The sequence below is a fragment of the Bubalus bubalis genome, chromosome 20 (assembly GCF_019923935.1).
Source record: "Bubalus bubalis isolate 160015118507 breed Murrah chromosome 20, NDDB_SH_1, whole genome shotgun sequence".
Classification (NCBI taxonomy): Eukaryota; Metazoa; Chordata; class Mammalia; order Artiodactyla; family Bovidae; genus Bubalus; species Bubalus bubalis.
Window position 1 is genome coordinate 1,837,290 of NC_059176.1, and position 5,746 is coordinate 1,843,035.

The window sequence follows — 5,746 nt, forward strand, 5'->3', positions numbered from 1 at the left end:
GACCCGGAGGCCTGGGAGCCAGTCCTGACCCCTCTAACTGCCTGGGCAACCCCGGCCCCCCGCACCCCCACCCCCTGGCCGCAGTTGCCCTCCCCTTGCTGAAGGAGATGTCCAGACTCTGCCGTTCTGAGCTGAACCCCACCCCCCAGCCCCCACCAGACCCCGGGAAAGCAACAGGAACTACAGAAACCTGGGGAGGGTGGGCAGCGGGGAGTCCTCCCTGGAGCCGGGCCCCTCTCTGCCCATGGAGCCACCTGCATTCCAGAGACAAACGCTTCTGGAGAAACAAGCCTGGATAGAGGATGGAGGAATACTCATGTTTTAAAAGGTACGTGCCTTCCAGACAGTACCGACTCAGCCAGCCAGACAGAGGCTGGAGTGCCGTCTTCTGCAGCCTCCCTGACCCCTGCTCCTCCCAGCCCCTGGGCCTCCAGAGAGGAAGGGTGCCAGGACTTGCCTGACGATCCAGTGGTCCCCCGGGAGAGGCGGGGGCGGTGACTGGGGGGAAGGAGGGTTCCCCTGAAGAACTTCCTCACCTCGGCTTTGGCTGCCAGGAGCCGGGACCCCTGCCCACCCCTCTGCAGCGTGGAAACCCACCCCAGCCCCCTTCCCCCCAGCAGCTCAGGGGCCCTCCTGCTACCTGCTTGCCCCAGACCCTGGATGGACCCTTCATCCCTACAGCCCCAGGCATCCAGCCATGCCAAGTTTGGGACCCTCAGCCCACTCACCCTCTGCCCCAGGGTCACACGCTCACTGATCGGAGGTCACCGCAGAGCCCCTGAGCCGGCGGCCAGCTGTCCCACCAGGACCAGGGCAGGAGGGAAAAGAGGCCGGGGTTCCTGGTGGGGATTCCAAGAGCCCTGAGCACAGAGCTCAGGGGCGGAAACTCCACACATGCGTGCGTGTGTGTGTGCCCCGCATACCAAGTAACGCATCTGTCCTTCTTGGGGGGCGTGCTTCCCACCAGCTATTCCCTTTCCGGCTTATTAACAAATTGCATGGTCTGACACGCGTTTCCCCCGGGACTAAATCTCCCCACCAAATCAACATAATGTGAACTAAGTAAACACTGGGATGCTCAGGCCACACTCGGCCGGGGGCCACCTCCCCGCCCAGCCACCCCCCCACCCCCACCCCCACCCCCACCCCGGGGCCCTGCCGCAGGACTGGCTGAGTCCGGGCCCTCCTCCCAGGGCTCACAACCTTCCTGATTCTCAGCCCACACTGCCTGTCGAGGCCCATGGGGGGAGCCTGGGACCCCTGAAACTGTCCCCCAGACACCCTAGTTCCCCTCACACATCCACCATCCCTGGGAACCTGCCCCCGCCCATGCCCCTGCATGAAGATAACTGAGGGTCTTCAGAGCAGGCCCTTGGTGTCACTGTGGCATCTGCAGGGAGGCAGTAAAGTATGTGTGGAAGGGTCCAGCCTCGGCTCTCACAAGGGTCCTCAGGCTGGAGCATGAGGCCGGCCTTGCCCTCCCAGGCCTGGCAGGGGCACCAGCCCACCCGCACCACGGCCACTGCCTCCCGGACCCCCGATTCCCTTCCGGATGGTGTAGGAGGAGGGGGTGGGAGGAGCCCCAAGCCAATGGGAACTTGCTGTGCTCCCTAGGACCCGGGACTCGGAGGAGGGGTACCTGCCAGGTGCGCAGGTCACAGCCGTCTGCTCTGCTGCTCCGAGGCCCCGGGATCTAGGGACTAGGAGGCACGATTTCAGGGTCTCCCTCAGGCTGGGGTCTCCAGGGCCAAAGGGCCTGAGGACAGTAGCCCCCAGCTGACGCTCATGAGGCCCAGAGGGAACCTCAGCACCCCCCTGCCCAGCCCATGACACAGCCCAGAACAGTCCAAATCCCAGGCCTCCCGCTGCCCGGTGCCCCCCTCCAAGGGGACCTGTTCAGGGTTCAGACGTTTGCAAGATACATGAACATCTAGGCATATGTTCCTGAAAGGGACAGTCCTGCCTGGCTTCCAGAAAGCCCAGAAACCCCCAGAAGGCCCCAGAAACTCCAACCGAGAAGCAGGTGTCAGGACGCCCATGGCTGCCTGAGCTTCGCCCCGAAGCCCTGGCAGGGCCCAGAGGTGTCGGCCGGGAAGGTCAGACCCTGGGGGGCTGAGTGCTCCCTGGGTCCCTTGTTGCCATCCTGAGGGCCAGGCTGCGTATCCTCTTTACTTCCCCAGTGAGCAGACTGAGGCTCAGAGAGGTGAAGTTGACCCCCATACGGCAGGAAGGGCAGGAACCAGGCCAGCCTGGCTCTGTCCTGCTCCAGAGTCGGGGGCAGAACTGTGCTCCCTGGCATGGGAGCGATGCCCGCCAGCACACACACAGACCAGCCTTCTGTGACAGGCTCGGGGGGTGAGCGTGTCGGCTGAGCCTGTCTCCCTCCCAAGCAAAGTCTCAGGCTCAGCCAGAAAGAGACCCCGGCAGACCATCTCTCACAGAGGCAAGCGCGGGGTCCCCGCCCCCCCATCTGCAGGATCCCAGATATGGGCCACACTGCAGGCAGAGGGTGGTCTCGCAGTCAGGAGTGGCCAGCAGGCCTGGGGATAGAGTGGGTGCCAGGCAGGGACCTTCCCTGCAGCCGGTCCAGGCAGATAGCCGGCCAGGTCCCCCGCAGGGCTGAGGTTGTTGTACTGGGTGGATGCTAGGGGCTCGGTGGGAGCCCCGGGGAGAGGGGCGGCGGGGGGGGGGGGGCGGGCAGGTGGTATGGAGGCTCAGAGGATTCCGAACATGTCCTGCTGGAATGTCACTGATGGGCGGTGACCACAGGGACCAGTAGGTGACGTCACAGCTGGGAACTAGGGTGTCCTGGAGACAGTCCCCCGAGCAGTTCCCTAGAGCAGTTCCCTGTCCCAGGCCTGGCACTCCTCGCCCACTTGTCAGAGGCAGACACGCAGGACCCACCTTCCCGCCTCTAGCCCTGCCCACAGGCGCCAAGCTCCGCCTACATGCGCCAGGCCCCGCCCACATGCGCCAGGCCCCGCCTCTACGCATCCACTTAGGACTGGTTGCCGCTCAGCGCTTCGTTAGAACTGTGTCCACTTCTGGGCAAATCAAGTCACCCAAAGGTGAGCCTCCACAGACTGGAGCGGGCCCTTTGCTCTGGGAAGGAGGTAGAAGGTTCTGGGGTCGGGGGGGAAGCGACACCCCAGCCCTACCCCTGGGGGGCGGAGGGGGGTGCCCAGCTTTCCAGGAGGCTGCACTCCCCAGGTGGCAGGGTTGGGGGCAGGACCGTGAGTCCAGGACCCTCTCGGGCGCTGGTGCTTGCTGACACACGTGAAGAATTGTGCGGGTGGAGCCCCCATGATCCTCGCCTGGCCACATCTCCGTTTTGGAGATAGTAAGATCCCAGGTGCAGAGCTGGGGTTCACGCCCAGGCGCAGTGCCAGAGCCCACCTGTGGCGTCAGCGTCCCTGGGAAGCACTGCTCAGGACGCCCTCCTCAGGCCCCCAGGCTCCAGGCCAGACCCCCACAGACCTCTGCTGCCCCCATGCCCAGGAAGCCCTGTCCCTTGCTGTTGGATTTGGGTCTTCAAAATCTGCTCCCCTGGGTTCAGCCCCGGACACACGGCTGGACACACGGAGCTGGACACACAGGGCTCGGGAAGTCCCCACCAAAGACTTGTGTCCCAGGAGAATTCCTTCCTGAAGCCAAATTTCAAGGTCCCTGGAGCAAGCACCAGCCTCTTCTCACCCTCAGTCTGGGGCCCAGACGGCAGCTGATCTGGGCCCGGCTCAGAGGACACACTGGGGACGGTGAGCGGATGGGCAGGGCCGGCTCGGGCTGTAGATCACCCCCGTCCTGTCCCAAGTTCTCAGCTGAGGCTCATCCCGCCTCGTAAAGATGCCAGCGAGCCCCGGGCCAGCTCGGGCAGGCCCACAAATCAGCAGCAGGCGCTGGATTTAGAGCATCACCCCTCTGCCAGGCGGATCAGCCTCGGCAGACGGCCACCGAGGCCGCAAGAAATACGGCTGCACGTCTCGGCTGCTGGAGAAACGGGAGAGATTTATTCCAAACCAAGGAGGCTGTGTGCACTGTCGGGGCGGCTCAGACACAGCCCGCAGCGGCTCCTCCTTCCACGGGAGGGGAAACCAAAGCAGAAGAGGGGGAGCTGCCGGGACCCACGTGCCGCGGCGGTCTGGTCCTAGGGTTGCTTGGCTGACTGGCAGCCCCCGCGTCGGGAGTTTTCTCTCAGTGGAGCACCTGGGCCGTCTTCTGAGGACAGCTGAACCAGTTACTCACTTGGACCACGTTTTCCCAGATGGCTGAGAAAAGCGGAAGTCAGTACAGATGGGGGACGCTGCCCTGCTCTGGGTTGGGGGTGGGGGCAAACGGCTGCCCCTGGAGGTGACTGGGCAGGAATGGGGTGGGGACGTGCAGACCAGCTGGCTGATGGCTGCCCAGGGGTGGGCGGCTGACCTCACATTCCCCAGGTGGCGGCAGCATGCAGGCAGGTATCGGGTGACCTCACCCAGAGCCGCCCTGTGAGTTCTCAGGGACGCCACTGCCCCTTCGCCAGCCCCAGGGCCGGGCCGGGCAGCCAGGTCACAGCAGCAATGAGACAGGCATCATCACAGACGTTGAGGATGCAGCCCCAAGCCCTCCAGCTGGCAGACAGGCTCCTGGGTGCCCCTCCCCGACGGACAGCCACTGAGTTCCCGGTGAGACCCAGAGCCTGGCAGGGGCTGCGGCCGCGTGGGGGACAGACCCAGCCTCAGACAGGCCCCAGGGACCCCATCACCACTCCCAGGTCTCCGTGGCTGCCTCCCCAGCACAGCCCCTGACCCTGGAAGCTCCCCCCAACTGGGGAGCCCCAGGAGAGGGCCCACGTCGACTGCTCCCCGGACCTGGACACTCAGAGATCACAGCCCCCCTTCCCCAGTGCCCCGGAGGTTCCCAGTGACCCGGACCGTGCTTGCAGACGGATTGTCAAGTGTGGCCACCAACGGAGTCAGCAGAAAGCCCAGGCTGGGTGGAGGGGGCCCAGAGTTGCCCCTAGATGGCTGGTGGGCCCCCCGGTCCAGACCGGACCACACGGGGAAGGTACAGGGGCCTCCAGGCAATCGTCAAGGACCTTAAACATGACTCCGGCCAAACACAAGGGCTCCCAGGGGCCAAAGATGGAGGATTTTAGTCACAAAATTCAGTAGTATTGGGGTGCAGCCCAGCGTATAAAACAAATATCCTCAAGTCCACTCCTATAGACGGGAGTGATGGTGTAAACCAGCAGGGGAGAAGAGCCTGCCCCCTCGTGCAGGACAGTAATTAATGGAGGCGCTCTCGTCCTTCCTCCCTGTATCCTGGGCAGGACCCTGGACCAGAAAAAGGACATGCGGGGAAATCTGAAGCAAGTACGGACTCCAGTCACTAATAATTATAAGCCAGCACTCTGGCGTGACGTGTCAACGTGAGAGGAGTGTCGGGTGTATGGGAGGTCTCTGCTCTAGCTTTCAAATTTTGCTATAAACCGAAGATTACGTTTATTTTTGAAGATGATTCTGAAACAAAAACAGGACTGAGGGAGGCTAAGGTTGGGTGCAGCTGGGTGCTCGGCACATAGTCAAGTTCTGCGCTTGCGTCTGTGGGGCTGTTCCTGGTGGTACAGAGATGGGGGCAGGGAGGGGGTCCGGGCCGGCTGCCAGGCCCCCCTTTGTCTGGAAGGCTGAGCAGAGCACTTATGGTGTTTGATGCCTGAGTCAGGACGACCCCCTGGAGGAGGGCATGCCAGCCCACTCCAGCATTCTTG

General features: G+C 63.6%; 1 long non-coding RNA gene across 2 annotated transcripts; it reads left to right on the plus strand.

Moving 5' to 3' along the window:
• Positions 1 to 2,749: 2,749 nt before the first annotated feature.
• On the plus strand, positions 2,750 to 5,520 carry LOC112580944. 2 transcript variants are annotated; one of them, XR_006547060.1, is made up of 4 exons: positions 2,750 to 3,068; positions 4,149 to 4,280; positions 4,497 to 4,661; positions 5,309 to 5,520. It is a non-coding gene; the product is annotated as an uncharacterized LOC112580944 (long non-coding RNA). The 2 variants fall into 2 exon arrangements; XR_006547061.1 differs by having other exon boundaries at positions 4,520 to 4,661.
• Positions 5,521 to 5,746: the final 226 nt, after the last annotated feature.